At 39.0% G+C, this 16,167-nt stretch overlaps 1 long non-coding RNA gene across 1 annotated transcript in view; it reads left to right on the top strand.

Annotated features, from left to right (window-relative positions):
- The window catches only part of LOC116495698, a 148,110-nt gene that overhangs the window by 6,690 nt on the left and 125,253 nt on the right, over positions 1–16,167 (top strand). Inside the window, exon 2 of the long non-coding RNA XR_004253965.1 lies at positions 1,032–1,090. This is a non-coding gene — a long non-coding RNA (uncharacterized LOC116495698). The remainder of the gene's footprint in view (positions 1–1,031; positions 1,091–16,167) is intronic.

Below are 16,167 nucleotides of genomic sequence, written 5' to 3'. Positions count from 1 at the left end.
GACAGTGGAAAAGAAAAAGAAAAGGGTTGGATCTCGCTACTTCCTCTGCTGCTGCTGCAAAAAAAGGAAGGTGCTTGTCCTCAAACATACATCCTTCCTTTGTTCTCCATGGTTCAAAGAAATTTGATGAGTTAAGTAGCAAATATGCAAAATGTGTTATGTGGAGCGTGGCAGTATAGGTGATTCTGCATGACTAGCTGCTAGGTTAGCTATCAGGCTTATTCTGTACTACTTGGAAAGAGAAGTCCTGTATGACTGGATAACCTGAATGCTGCCAGCAGGACCAGGATAATAAAAACTGTGCTCACTGCCTCAGAAAAGAGAGTGAGAACAACCTTTTCAAAGCACGTCGGTTTGCACTAAACTAGCTTTAAGAAATGTGTGTAGAGGAAAGAAGGAATATTTACGTGCTATCTATATATTGAAGTTCCAGCCATGCACATTTTGCTGCTTCTGATATTTTTCAGCCTTCGTGGGTTTTGCAGAATGTGTTTAGGGCTAATATTCTATATGGCAGCAGTGAGTAGAAGTAGAAATTTGTAAGAAAGATTCTAAAGAGCATTTTACCACTGGATGGCACTGTAGTCCTTAGTGCGCACAGTAATCACAGCCCTTAATTTTTTTTTTTTTTTTTTTTTTTTTTTTTTTTTTTTAGGTCAAGCTACAGCTAATAGGGAAGTAGTTACTGGAAAGACTTTTCATGGATAATGTGATGTTAATAAAATAAAATTGCACTTGCAGAGCTGGCTTTAATTTCACAGCATTAGATACAAGGAAATCTGTGTTCAAATCATGCCAGGTTGCTTAGTTTTCTAAATCAAAATTTCAAAATGCAATTGATGCTGTTGCATGGTATTCAGGGACTGTGTGCTCTTTACTGGAATGGGAGATGTTATTGTTATGGTTTTTGATTGTAGGATATTTTATCCCAAGGCTTTTTTTATGCTTTAGGCATTGTTTTATATTAATGAAAGAATCACGTTTTCAGCAAGCTTTCTTTAAATAATCCTTTTTCTTTTTCTTTACAACAGGGATGGCATATCTGAATTTGGAATCACCTTCACCTGAATATCCTAGGGCTACAGAATGGGTGAGTGTTTAAGTCTGGAATTATTGTGGAGATCTTGCAAGCATAAATATCTTTCAAGTTGAAGACAAGTGTTTAAGGAAGTGTCTGTAGTCATTCAAAGTTGTGGCTGCTCTTTATACATATGCAAGGAAGCATTAACTTAAATTTGGTTTATTGGTACACCGTTGGTTTAATACTGAGACGTTTATGTCACTGTTATCACTACAACCATAGCATGGCATTCGGTGCAAGCAGGCCAGCTGCAAATTTACCTAAGTTTGCTGTGGCATTTTGCAGTGTGTTCCAATTTCATTCCTGCCAGTACACACAGTCCGAAGCTATGAGAATTATATACATGAACTGCTGACTAGACTTGAAGCTGTATACTCAAAAGCCAAGTGTTTGGCAGCAATATTGACCCAACCTCACCTCCTGTGCCACCTGCTGCTGGTTTCTGTGGCATACCACCCCCTCAGTTGTGCCAGCCCAATTATTTATGCAGCTGCACTTGGAAATGGATCTGGGAACTCATCTACTTGAAAAAATATCCTAGGTTTTCTTCTGGCTAAATTTTAAGTCAGAGCAGGCCTTCAGTATAGGGAACCATGTGGCTAGACAAAACATGTTTTCTAGTAAAAAGGAGTGCAGTAACGCTGGGGCAGGAAGATTACAGAAGACAAATATTAACACCTCAAGCCACTATTGCCACTAAATACTTCATCTTGAGACACCACAACTAAATCTACAATTTCAGCGATTCACTGAAAATTGTGATTTAAGTTAAGGTCATACTTTAAATGATTCTGTCTGGACCTACTTCCATATACCATCTCCTGATGGCCACGGATATAGCATAGGTCCTGACAAGCATAGATAAACAATTAGGAGCACAGCACAGCTCAATGTGGAGCTTAATATTTATTACAAAACAAACAAACAAACAAACAAAAACAAAAACAAACCAACAACATGAAAAGATCACTGTAGCAGCAGAAAATGCCTTGTGTGGAAGGAGTGTTCATAATTCTTTTTATCCAGGAATAGAATGAGTGCCTTCCAGTTTCCTGTCAACCTCTAGTGGAGGAAAGTAGTGATATGAAAACAGGAGTATGTCCATTTTAAGAAGTATTGTGAAGCAAGGGTGGCTATTTTTGTCCTGTCCTGTCCTGTCCTGTCCTCTAAAGACCAATTGTTTCTGGAGGCATATCTTACTTCTTTTATAGTGTGTGATTTCTAGCATTCTTAATATATTTCCCATAAAGGAAAAGGAGCTCAGATCGGCTCCTCTTTTACTTAGTCCAAGAAAGGCTCAATATAGCTGCTTTAAAAACCAACACCACATTTGGGATGGCAGTAGCTAGATTTACACATTGTATTCCCCCAGCACTGTAGATAAACAAGTATCTTTCAGCTGAAATATTTTTTCCAAGTCAGATGTAATAAAAATTCCAAAAATGGCCTAGTTCGATAAGCAGGCAAGCCAGAAAAATACTGCTGTGAGGGAAAGAAACCTCAGTGCGTGGCTGGCCTTGGTCACTACCTGCCAGGAGAAAAGGGACCTATGAAACTTTCTTCTAACGTATTATCAGACTCTTATCTACACAAACACTTCAGAGTTCAGGAAGAGCAGCCAAAGTCAATTTTTGCTTAGTGCGTTTAAAACAAAAAATAAACAGAAGGGAGAAGTGCGTGTGCAGGAGGAGGTGTTGGGGTGGAGAATGGATGGGGTGGTGGGATTGGGGAGGGAATGTTTTAACCTGCATTGACTCTTCTGAAGTCCTCTTGGAAGTATACACTGTTTTTTGAAATGACAATGACATTGCACAATGCATAATTGGGGTAGTGGAGAGCTGCTGGCTTGTGTCCAGGGGCCAGTGTTCTGTCTGACCTTAACAGGTAGGTGAGACAATGGTATAAATTAAAGAACAGCTTTGTCATTACTGTATGCCAGTTATCTGACTCTACAGTGCCTGAAAAATGCCTTCTGAAATGCATAAAACAGAAACGGGGTTTTCAGGGCTTAGTGTGTTAATATTTTAAAGCACTAAAATAATAAAATATTTGCTGATCCTGCAGTACTCCAGAGTGCCTGAAATCTTGTGGACTCTCACAGTGCGCACTGTCCAGACACAACAAAATCCTTAGAATTTCAGGAACACTTTGTGAATTTACCTGCCTTGCCAGCTGAAAAGAGGCACCTTAGTGTTACTTCTGTCTGGATCTGTCTGGTGATTGAGAGATTAACTATTCTCTCTTCCCACCCTTAACTGAAAGAGTGTTTTCAGACCAGCTGTCAAGTCAGCTTAGCCCTGTATTTAAATTGATGTGGTAATATTTCATCTGTAAAATTCTCCTTCAGTTTACTAGCACCTTTTTTATTGAATGTAATGGCTTATAAAAACTACAGGGGCTAATGCTCTTGGAATAGCTTGCTGTTTGGTGGCCAATCAGCACTGTTTTTCAGAGTTGCACTGATCCAAAGGAAGCTCCAAGAATGACTGTGCCTCAAGAGATGTAATTCCTTCCAATTCTGTAATATCGATGCAAAGTATAAATGGTTTGGCATTATCTTTTATTATGCAGCCTTGGCCCTTTTGTTATGTGCAATCTGCTCTGATATTAAGGAAAAGGGCAAGTTGCAAGTCCCTTGTTTACTACTTCTTCTCTGTTGTGTGAATTAAATAGGGTGATGTAGAGAAATTCATTTCCATGAACAGGATTTCATTAGATTGAGTGGGAATTCAAGAAGGAATTCTAATCTGATATTGTTTAATGTTGCCTGTGTTCTGATTCTTCGAGGATTGTGTGAAAACTAGGGTTGGGGCAAAACTTGCAGCTTGTGAATTTTCCGATTTGTACTATACACACCAGCTAGGAAAAAAAAAAAAAAAAAAAGGTCTTTATATTTAATGAAAGAAAGGAATTATATTAATGTTTGGTTGGGAGAAATCTCAAGAGGTAATATTAGGGATCAGCTAGAGGGATATTTCTTCCAAGTGTCTGTGTGATTCTCAAGCAGAGAGCTACAGAATATATTGGGAGTGGAAGGGAGTAGAGTATATTGCCAGAGCTGCTGTGATCAGAGTGCAAGGTATATCAAGGAGTTGGAGGTAAAGATATGGCTAAGCAAAGCATTTCCATGCTTTTGCCTATTGCCTTCTCCCAGGCACATCTTCTGTTAGCTCAGCAGCTTGCAGCATTGATCTTCCATGAAAATATCTATGTAGGTATCCCTTTCTTATGATTAGTATGAGAAACACTGAGGAATCACCTGAGGAGAGGAATACTAAGAGCACAAAATGTATTGGAGCAGGGAGGATAAGCGTTCAGATGGACTTGAATAGACAGTAAATGGGTGAAGATTCTGTAATACCATCAGACATTCTATTCCAATGCTTCACTATCATCATTATTAGACATTTCCTTCTTTTTTATTTTTTTTATTTTTTCCAGTGCTAAAAGAGGGGAAGGATTAGCCTGTATGTCTTGAAGAAGTGTATAATTTACATATCAGTAATGATAAGTGATATTCCAGTAGAATTTTCATGTGCTAATTTTACATATTAAACTGTTTGGAGCAGATATTTAGGGCATCCAAATGCATATGTAAATGTCCATGAGAATGGTTTGCAAACCAATAAGGAAGCTGAATGTGCATGTGGCTGATCACACTGGTAAGCACCTGTAGGAGATGTGGGATGTGAGCACAGTTCTGCCAACTGCACGTGTAGTCAGAATAACGAGAAACCAGTTTATAAGCATTTTGAACTTATATTTGCATGTTTAGCATCTTTAAAAACCAGTTACTTTGTGCCATCAGCCAACAAGAATACCATGTGAATCATTTTTGAGTACTCTGGCTAAAGGACTAAATCATAACCTCTGCTTATTTATCATGAAGGAAGCCTTTCCAGCAGGGACAAATGCCTATTTTGTAGCTGATAAATTAGGAGGAAATTTAACCGAACCAATTTATTCTGTTTTCTATGAAAAATCTTGTATGTGAAAACAGAAAAGCACTTACAAAATGTCAACATTTCGCTCCTATCTGCATGCAGATCGATACTGATGGGTCACAGCAACCTCTCAGAGAGCAGGTCTGCGTGACAACCAAAACTAATATGTATCTACAGGTCTCCAAAAAACACACACACAGGCCACCGGAGTGTCTGCTCCCTAAGAGCTGATTTACATCAGAGAGGTCTGAATGATCTTGTTTCAAGATGGCCTCTTTTAACTTTTCATTATAGCAGGAATTTCATCAGTACATACAGGCATGTTTAATCTTTAAGTAGGTATTCTGCACTGCTTGGTGTTTCACTTCACTTCTTTGTCAGATGTCTATCTTATATTTAAACATTTTAATTACCACCACCGTATGCAGCATACATCTGTTGCTTGGGACAGCATTTGCAAAAGCTATTACCAAAGAAGCTTAAAAGAGATTTCTGTGGTACGAATGGTCAAGATGCTAGACTGAGCCAGGAACATGGTGCACACTGCTGCAGATACATTGCTTAGCAACTCTAAGTAACAAAACTGAGGTGTAGCAAAACTCCCTTCTGCCTCACTCCTGATTGCCTCACCTCTCATGATTTAGCAAACCTGTTTCTGATTTGGGTGCTAGTGCTCTGTCATTGTGCATAGATTTGGAAGTGTATGGGATGTGAAAATACCAGCAATCTGTTTGAAAATTAAGGATTCAGGTACCTAAGTACTATAACTCCTTTTGAAAATCACATACAGTGTTCTGTATGGTGTACAGAGTCTGAATTCAGCTGAGAAATAAATGGTAAAACTTTTTTAAACACCTTAAAAATAGTGTCTGGTCTTGATGTCATGAAAATAATTCTTCTTACCTAGATGCATAGTCCAGTAATACTGGCCAGATTTAGTGTACACTGTGATTTATTTTTAGCACCTCTATAATTTAATATGGAGCCAGGTGAAGGTTGATGGACTGAAAGTAGCTTTAATTTTAAAATCTTAAATGAAACAGCAAAGTCAGAATATAAATACTTAGGTTTTAAATTTAGCTCCTAATTTTTGGCAAGTTCATTGGTCAAATATGAAATACATTGCAAAGACCTGGATTTTCTGTTTTTTAAGTTGTTTTCCACTAAAGGCTTTTAATTTACTACCAATTTCATATGTGAGGCCAGATTCAGCAAAACATTTTACTGTACAGTGTATTCATACTGTATTCATACTTATGAATGTGCCTAACAGGTCTGCTGAATTAGTCAAAGTTCTGAAAATTAAATTGTCTATTTAAAAGGTAAGACAGAATACATATCCAATTTTTCCCTCATATGTCATGTTCTTTTATTACTTATTAAGATACTGCGCTGTACTGATAAACATCACATCTAGATATAATATTTAATAGATAAGAAACAAGATGGGAAGATGAATGTGTTCTCTTCTGCCCAAAGAACGAAGCAGTTAAAACTCTAATCAGATTCCTCTGTGTCTGATCTTTTGGTGATGAACACTAGCTCAGTGAAACCCTGAAGTATGTGGGACAAAAATCTGGCACAAATATAAATCTGAATCATTGCAAGCAATTCTTGTAAACATTTCTCATCCAACAAACCCCAAATTCCTAAACGCTTGATAATGAACCTTTCTTACAGCTCTTTGTAACAGCTCTTTTTAGTTCAGGTGCAGTGAGGGCACACAGCATAGTGTCACGGTTAAGATGTGGCCACATCACCCAGAGAAGTCAAGAATCACCAGGCCTCATAAATCACTGTCTGCTGAGCTGTAGTCACTGACCATGAAGTCATTTTTAAGCTGTGCCAATTCTGTAGTAAAATGCGTTAAATTAAATCATTGTGAAGGTTAAAGGTAGGGCCTAGCATTACATTTTGGAGGTTGTGTCTAGTCCGTTTTAGTTATCGTGATTGCATTCTTGTAGATTGGAGGAGATTTTAACAGGAAGTTAAATGGCAGGACCCCTTAAGGACCTTACAAAAAAGCAATGCAAAGTGGCAGTCCACATGCACTTCTAAACTACTTAGATTATTTAAGTGAAGGAAGCGAGTGGGAATGGTCATTAGCATGCGGCTAAAAGGTTTATTTTAGTCACGTTATTTGCAGACCTGACAACTGAGACATCAACTCCTCGGGAACACAGGTTATTGTCTGCTCTTTTCAAATTTGAAATGCACATTAGACAATCCAGGATTAACCCAAACTATGACAGTTTAAAGTCATGAAGCTTTTGGTATGTGTGTACAGACATCATTTTTGCTACCTGCCATCTGGAAATCTCAGATATTGTTGCAGAGCTACAAGTGTCTGGTTTACATTCTGTGGGGTTTGGGTAGAGTAGAGCATGTTTTACAAGATCTTTGTTGGGCCAGTTTCAATTCTTTCTCCAAAGCCTTATGCACAGGAAGGGAGGGAGCTGGGAGAAGTGACGCTGTTCCGCTTGGTGATGGGGATGGAGATGCAGACTCCCACCTGTGTAGCAGATACCAAGCATCCAGTAGTGTTACTCCTGATTTAAGTATGTCATAAACATTGGGCTATTAAAGAGTAAAAGTGAGAAAAGAAAAAATCTGTTTTCCCAAAGGAAGAAAATAAAAGGGTGAAGAGGGAAACAATGCTTAATTAGGTCCACTGAATGTGTGCTTTGCTACAGAAATGTGGGCTCATGTGGATTGCGTTAAGGAAACAATCTGCCCATGGGAAGCACCAAATGGTACTGTTGGGTTGTGCTATCTGGCCGCTTGTTGACCAGAATAAAGAACGAAAACCTCCTTTGTCACCTTAGCATTTGATTGACATAGTACCAATCTCAAATTGTGTGAGGAATGGTTCATTGACAGGTTGAAAATCAGGTGATGTAGTGAAGAAATTTTACTATATGAATTGTTTTGACCAATTTGTAGAAATTCGTTGGTGCAAGTTTAAATCTGGTGAAGATTTGGCCATCAGTGTTATATATCTGTATGAGCTCTCTGTGTACCAATATGCACACATACAATATGTAATTTATATTTTACATATATTTGCAAATGTATTTATTTTTTCTTGTATAAAAAAAATCACGAATACTAAGAATGCCTCATAAAGTAGAGGCCGTAATAATTTCTCAGTACAATGAGAAATTGTTTCTAAAATACAAGTATTCAGTATTGACTCTCTGTGAGGGACTTTGTTTACACGATTGTTTACAAATCTTATTTTTATAGCAATATTTTAGTACTTAATAATGAAGGCAAGTTCCTCTATTTTTTTTTAACAGTCTGTGCTTTTACATGATGGAGTTGAGTAGCATTCATATTCCCTAATTGTAGGCACATCTTAGCTATATACTCAGCTTTTAATTACCTGTACAGTGTAGATAGAGGTGGTGATTTAGAGCCAGGTGCATTGAATTGCGGTTCAAGGATACTGCTGCTCTGTATTGACAGGGGATTAAGAGAGGACAACGAACTTCCCATTTCGGTATCTAGTTTATTGTGCACAAGTCAGTAGTATGAATTCCATCTCTCTTAATAATAAATTTGAAATTACTGATTCTTTTTCCCCATAATGACATTTCTGGCAGTTTGCTGCTCATTTTGATGAAAATGAAACTGAGCTCTTATTGCAGGTCAGGAGACTTTAACGGTTATTTCCATACAACAGTAATTAATTTAATTAAATAAAAGTGGCCAGAAGTCCAGGAGGGAAGCAAACAAACAAAATTCCTTTTTGGAAGGTCTTTGTGTGTCAGTGCATAGCTTTCAGAGTCAGCAAAATCAGATCAAATACTTCTTTTTTAAATAAAATGAGGCATGATTTTACAGTTGGTTTCAGGGCCATTTCAGCTTTTTTCTTTTTCTTTTTTTTATAAGGGACTTTTAAAATGGAACAAGGGACTTACTTTTGTTACAGCAAAGCATTCTCTAGTATTAGAACATCATATTTTATGAGGTGAAGACTCTCGCTTGCCAGAGCGTACTTTTAAGTGCTGGAAAAGGCAGTGTCTTCACAAAAAAAAAAAAAAAAAAGGATTAGTTTTGAGTGAAAAAGCATGTAGATCTATGAAATACATTCCAAGCATGCAATATTTCACTGAATCACAAAAATCTGTGGCTCAAGGTTTTGTATTCCCTACCTGTATATTTCTATTTCAGAGAAGCTTGTAAAAGCAATGAGTACTGGTCGAGAATGTTTTAGCAAAATAGTGTCTAAAAATGCTGTTTGGTTAGAAGAGAAAACAAGTCTTGTGGATGTAATTTTACAGAAAGCTTCTAAGCTCCAGAATGGAATTTCTAGTCAAAAGAAGAGAATATGGGAAAGACTCCCATTTTGGAAAATGAAGAAGCACTCATAACAGGAACTAACTTTTGTCTCCTCTGTCTCAGAGAAGTGCCTTAAACGAATGGCTCTTTGAAATTTGGCTTCCTGTACATGGGTTATGTGCTCATGTTCTGCTCTTGGAAAAGAAAATAACTGGAAGGTCTTCTGTCTGTTCCAGTCCAGAATGCAGCTAACTGCTGAAACTTTGGTACTTTTCTCAGATATGTTTCCCTGTCCAGCCGTAAGTGATATAAATAGTAGCTTAAACCCAACAGCTTTTAGCCTTTGTATTATCTTACTGTGCATCTTTGTTTCACTCTGCCTTCTTTGGGCCATGTACGTATCGTGTTTGTCTTACATCTGTTACCCAGATGAACAATGCCATGGGATGCGTGACCCACCTAATGGCTTGAAACTCTGGCACCGTGTCATTGGTTACAATAGGTGGGGCAGTGTACACCCAAAACCAAAAATGTGTCTTTGGACAATGAGATGTTTGGGGCTTGTTTGTCTGTGTTTAGGTTTGCACATTGTGCACATAAGATATTGATCCCAAGTAAATAATGAAAGAGAGAAGATCCATTAAATAAGTTATTAAAAATACCATAGAACTTGTCAAATAAGTGATTTCACATGCAGTACAGCAGTTCCTTAGGGATTGGAGAAAATCCAGACTGTTCTCAAGCAAAATCCAGTTGAGGTGAGATCAGAATTTTGCATTGGAACTTCACAGTCCAAGGGGTTGTAGAAAAATGTTGAACTGAATAAGTTTTGTGAATGATTATTTTTTACTCCTGTAAAGCCAGGCGTGGAAGAAGTACATACATGTAAGACAGTACTATTGCCCAAACAATGGTAGATGCTCAATAGTAAAATCCTGTGAAACAGAAGTGGATGAATGTCCAGTTACCTCATGTCTCTGTAAATACAAGGCAAGGCATGTTCAGTGGTCTCAAATTCCCAGACAGGGATTTGTGTTACCCAATCAATAGCATCTCCCTGTTGGCTCTGAACTATCCTCTTTTCCCCTTCACAAGGCATATCCCATGATTTTCAAAAATAATATCACCTGACTCAACATTCATTTGCTGGGCAAACCGCCGTGCTGTGGCAACAAGGTGGCATTGCATGGAAAATGATCCTTGTACAAACTCCTCCACAGCTGGGAATAGGTAACTTGTTTTGGAGTATTATTCCCCACAGGGCACACTTTCAAAAAGGGACTTTCTCTTCAGCCTATGCCTTCAAGGTAGCAAACTCAGTCTTTTACCCCCGTGAAAGCAGTTCCGATAGTCTACCAATGCACATAAATCTATGGTTTGTGAAGTGAAGCTAGTAGGATATCTGGTACAAATTAAGAAATAAAGCTGTGGCTACTTTGAAAATAGTCTAATGCTCAAACTGAGAGCAGTCAGTCAGAATAATTTACAAAGGAAATGGAAAAGAATGTTATGATTATGGTTTATGTTGGGAGATTAGGAAGGTTGTGTTTCACAGGTATAACTCTGTCTTTCTGAGATAATGTAAAATTGAAAGAAAACATTTTTTTTTTCTACGTGAAGCAATGCAAGCTGTGGTAAGTAGGGAGAAAACAGGAATGGTGCAAAGCATCGTGATGCTGAGTGCTGCAGTTGAGCAAGTGGAAGAGCTGCTGGATGAGCCCCTGGGTATCTTTGCCTATGGTCAGGAAAGGCGCACATCTAGCTCCCATCAGGGACTGCGCTGTGACCAGGCAGGACGGTATTGTAACAGTTCTGAATTTTATCGCTGAGAATTGGCACAGTGAAATATGCCTATATTGCTACTGCTAATTAGCAGGCTCCAGTGATAATGAGAAAACTAAGATATATGAGAGATTTATTAGCCACTGGCACCCTGGTTGAAACTCTCCATGGAACAGATAACTGCTCTTTGGGCAGGGCATTTTTTCCATGCAGAGTGGGTATGCTATTGTCCATATTTGTCCAATTTCAGCCTAACTAGTTCCAGATTTCAATAAAACACAATGTTTGTGAACTTTTTCCTCTACATATGTCTCTAATGACTGGGTATATTCAGCCGAACACGGATTTGAATTCTCCACTTACTAATGCTGTGAGTTTGATGGTCATGACCCAGACCAAAAGAAAATGGTGAAATTGGCTTCTGGAATGTATGTGCAGTGCAATGTGCATGATTCTAGTTTAGCTTCAAACCGCTGAAGGATGTACATCGCTCATTCCCAGGATGTCCATCCTGTTTTGGATTGAACAAGAAAATGGTCCTTAAAGAGCCACTGAAATACAGAGAGCTGCCTGCTGGTGTTTGCTGAGCAACCTCAAATTCCCCCGCCTTTAATTGAAATTCAGCATTTCTGTGAAGAGCTTGAGAACACCAACAAACAAGAGAGTGATGGACAAGTTTAGCAGCAGGTTTTGTCTGAGGGATAACTACAGTATTACATTTCAAACGAAAACAATCTAGTGCTACAACAAGCACCAACGATAATTGTAGTTCTTGTGCAGAATTTTTAGCAGCAGTCTTTGAAGTGCTTTGTAAGGGAAGTCAGTAACCTTAATCCCGTTTCTTAGACAAAATCTGAATCGCAGAGGGATGAAGGGACTTCCCCAATATCTGAGTGCCTGTCAATGACAATTCAGAAATGGGGTGTAAGTGGTGGGCATCTCACTCCAGTGCACTGCCCGTGGGATGAGAGCCTGCCAAAGGAGCGTCGGAAGGGCACATCAGTCTGTCTGAACACCCCCAGAGCCAGCCTAGGGCTGACCTCCTCAAGTGCCATGCTGGGGACCCCGTGCTGCTGCCCACTGTGTGTGTCTGGGGGCTGTCAGCCTGGCATTCTGAACCCACATCAGCAACAAGAATTTGAGTTCTCGCTATCCAAATATTTCTTAATCTTTTCTAGATTTTATTATCTTCTTATTTTTGCATGCTTAGCAGTATTTCAGAAACTTGTTGGCCTTATTTTTTTTCCCCAGAGCCTTAGTTGTGGCTATGAAGAGAGTGGAAAGATTGTTTTTCTGTCCTTAAACTGCTTTTTGGATTTTGAGTATTAACACTGCAAACTTTTCAGTCTCTACTTGACCTGTTTAATATTTAACTCAAATAAACACAACTGAGGGTTTTTCATACAAAACTAGCTATTGCAGGCCAAAAATCTTTGGATTATTTTGTTTCAAATAATTTGAAGTAAGAAACATGAAATAATAGAGCTTTTGTAATGCTTCAGCAAGTGCTACAACAACTAGAAGGGAAATTAGTAAGTATTTAAGGACATCTTTATCCGTGTGTGCTGTTCCTGTTAGCATGACCTGTTGGGTGCTGTGAAGAAAAACAAGCAAAATATTAGGCCTGCACATATAGTTTTCTGCTGCTTGTTCTCCATCTCCTCCTCTTAACTGGTTCTACTGTGATAAGTTCCTGCTTGTTGCTGCCTTTTTTTTTTTTTTTTCCATAGTAAAACTTTTGTCCCAGCGCCAGTACATCATGTTCCTGGTTAGAGCGTGACGTCAAATGGTATCTGGCTCCAGGCCAGGGAATGCTGCTGGGAAGCAGTGAATGAATGAATGGATTTTCAATTCACATTGTAGTTGCCTCGTTCCGAGCCAGGAATCTTCATGTAATATTCAGTCAACTGGCTAATGTAAATTTATCGGTGTTCCTTACTAGAAGTAGAAGGAACTTCAGAGAGAATTCAGAACTGGTGACGATCACTATAACCAAAATGGGAGAAAGATGTGATTCAATGCATGGTGCCTGCTAAATATAGTAAGGAAAGGAGCCTTGTGCCTGCAATAGTTACTATCTGGTGTTCAGAAAATGAAAGGGAGGACAAATTCCAAATTTTAAAAATCTCTGTGGGCTCACACAGTATGTGTTCCTATCAGAATTAATACATCACTAACTCTGCATGGCCATACACTGCTTTGATCTGCACATTTGCAAATTCGAGGGATCACAATTATAATTCAAATTGGAATTTACCCCAGGAAATTCAGAAATTCCAAAGTGCTGATAAAATTTTGTCCGGCAAGTAGTTGGGGACATTGTGTATGTCAGCATGTGGAGGAGGCACATGAGCAGTAGCAGTGGTTTCCAGCCTCCTCTGAAGGAACCAGCAACAAACACAGCAAAACTATTTAGTATATCCTCTTTGATGCTGCAGTGTAAAACCGCCGATTTATATGACCTGTGACAAACACAGTTGTGATGTGTGGATACTGTGTGCCCTGAACAGTGCTTGGGATGTCAGCCGATCAGCAGCCACGTGTCTCCGGACAGCTCCAGCTACAAGCTCTGAGCTGCTGAGGTTGGGACCCATAGGGGAGCTTGTGGCACTTCTGTCTGTTAGGACCTCTTTCATTTTCAGAGAGGTTTGACATTGCAGCCTGAGGCTCTTTTTACAGCTGATTGTGAGAGGACGGGGATGCAGTGAGCTGGTATCGTGTCGGAAACAGCCAGCATGGATGGACTGCAGAGCAGGGAATGTTCCAGGGGCTGTATTTGCCGAGATAGCTGGCTTAGAAGCAGTAAGATGAAACTTAGCCTCCAGTGAGAGGCCTTTGCTGGGATGAAATAGTTGTGAGTGGTAGAGCCAAAGGTGCCTCTAGCATGTCTGTAGCAGCACGGGCACTTCGTGCTAACGTGGTGCAGGGGAAAGTTGTATAACGTAGCTGGCCTTCCAGAGAAAAACAGCTCACACCAGCAAGTGCCATTTTCCTGATTTCTCTGTTTCTACCTTACTGGTTTCTCCTAGCACATCTTACGCACCTCTCCCCTATGTGATATGTGCCCCCAGGGGTCTGTAGTGTAGACCCAGCCTGAGGCTTTAAGGCTCCAGCGCTCTTTTTCTTAGAAATTGCAACAGCTCCTTTTTTCCCACAGAAGTAAAGGGCACAGCAGTGGGTGTGGTAACTTAGCGATGGGTGGACCTCAAAACTTCGCATTTTATTTGGGTTAATTCCCCAAAATTTCCATGCTGCTCGCCCAACCAATTCAAGCTGTTTTGATCAGCAGAATTAAGCACAGTATAATAGGACTGGCTTATATGGTGGCACTTCTGAATCCAGACAATGTCACCACACATAAGTACAAAGAGGTAAATAATGACAAGAAATTAACTGGACTTCCTTGAACCTCCCCAGAAATATTCTGTTGTATTCACAGCAAAGGTTCAGAGCGGCTCATGTTTTAATTGAACCACTTCACTCATCCCTAAATGAAAACAGTTGCAAATAGTGTCCAATGTACATAGCCCCAGGCACTGTAAAACAATCAAATGAAAAGACTTTTCTTTGTTTTATTTATTTACTTGAAGCTAAAGAAAAATGCCAAAATTCTGTCCTTGAACAAATCACCACTTTTCACATACTTTACCCCAGGCAGAAGTTCCAGTTTTTTCCTAACTTACGAGTTGTTTTTGTTTGTATTTGTGTTTGTATATTTTTGTATATCTTATTTGTTTACTTTCCTGCTTCTTAAAATTGTCTCTTCTCTTTAGAAGTGGGGGAGAAGGAAAGGAATTGAGGTGAAACCACAATATGTTTTCATTTTCATGTAACAAACATCTTTTTTTCACAAGCTTCTGCAGGCACTAAATACCAAATATGGTTTGAGACAATAAATTATAATGTCCTTTAGAGAATAAGGAGCTGGGAAGAGAACAAATGCAAGTGTTTGCAACATGTGTTAAGAGAGAAAAAGAGAGATAGCTAATGGAGATTTCTTTGTTAACTCTACATTGTCTCATAATTTATATTTGTAAAAGATAATAATGGTAATTATCCTTGTTCTGATCACTTTCAGTTTGTCTTTACACATGTGAATAAGTATCATTATTTCTGTTTTTCAAATTTTTGTGGTGAAAAAGTAGCAAAATCCCCATGGCAGTTAAAGCTGACATTTTCCAAAGATTGAGAGTCTTACATTAGTCTTCATTGGTGGTATCCTGTGTCGAAGTGTATCACCAAACTGAATCTTAAGTAGAGCAACAGGTAAGCTAACCAGTATTAGAGAAAACACCTGGAGGGAACGAGATAAAACTTCACTTGCCACTGATTTCAAAGACGACTGAATTACCTGTAACGACTGTCCAGGAAGATTTCCTTTTATGTGTCAATGCAGCTTAAAGAGAAGCCATTATTTTATATTAGTCCAAGGTAAATTTCTACAGTAATGAAATTACGTAGGGGGGCCTTAGTATAGTGGGAACAAAACTCTTGTTTTGTTAGGTTTGATGTTATTCTGTATGTGCCTTTTTTCAGAACCGCCTCATTAGGCACCTTCAAGAAAAGGCTAGATATTATTTTGTAGGGTCTCCCAGGGTCACTGGAATTTTAAAGCACAGTCAAATGAGCTGGATCCCAGTGACTCCTCCTTTTGCTAGAACTCAGCTAGAGTCCAAGGAGTGCAGCATCAGAAGCAATTTAGTTTCTCTGCCCTGAATTCTGCCAACTGTGTCCTTGTTTCACCTTCTCCCACCCAAACGTACTGGAATTCTTTCCTTCCTTGTTCATTCAGCATACTGTGCATGTCTTATCACCGGGTGAACCCCACATACTTAAGTGCTCAAACAAACCATACAAAAATTAACGAGGCAGGTCCTATGAAAAGCTGAAACATGTTATCTATGTCCTGCTTTAACCATCTCTACTGAAAAATGTAAATTAGATGGATAATGAAACAATAAATGAGTTAAGGAACAATTCCTACCTTCGAGACCAGTGTGTCTTACACCTGCTGCTGCTGACATTGAGCAGAAGTCAAAGGTAAACTCTGCATTGTAAGACTTGCCCTTAGAAAGC

This window comes from Aythya fuligula, chromosome 16 (genome assembly GCF_009819795.1).
Source record: "Aythya fuligula isolate bAytFul2 chromosome 16, bAytFul2.pri, whole genome shotgun sequence".
Lineage (NCBI taxonomy): Eukaryota > Metazoa > Chordata > Aves > Anseriformes > Anatidae > Aythya > Aythya fuligula.
The sequence above is the reverse complement of the archived record's forward strand: the minus strand, read 5'-3'. Positions and strand labels throughout refer to the sequence as shown.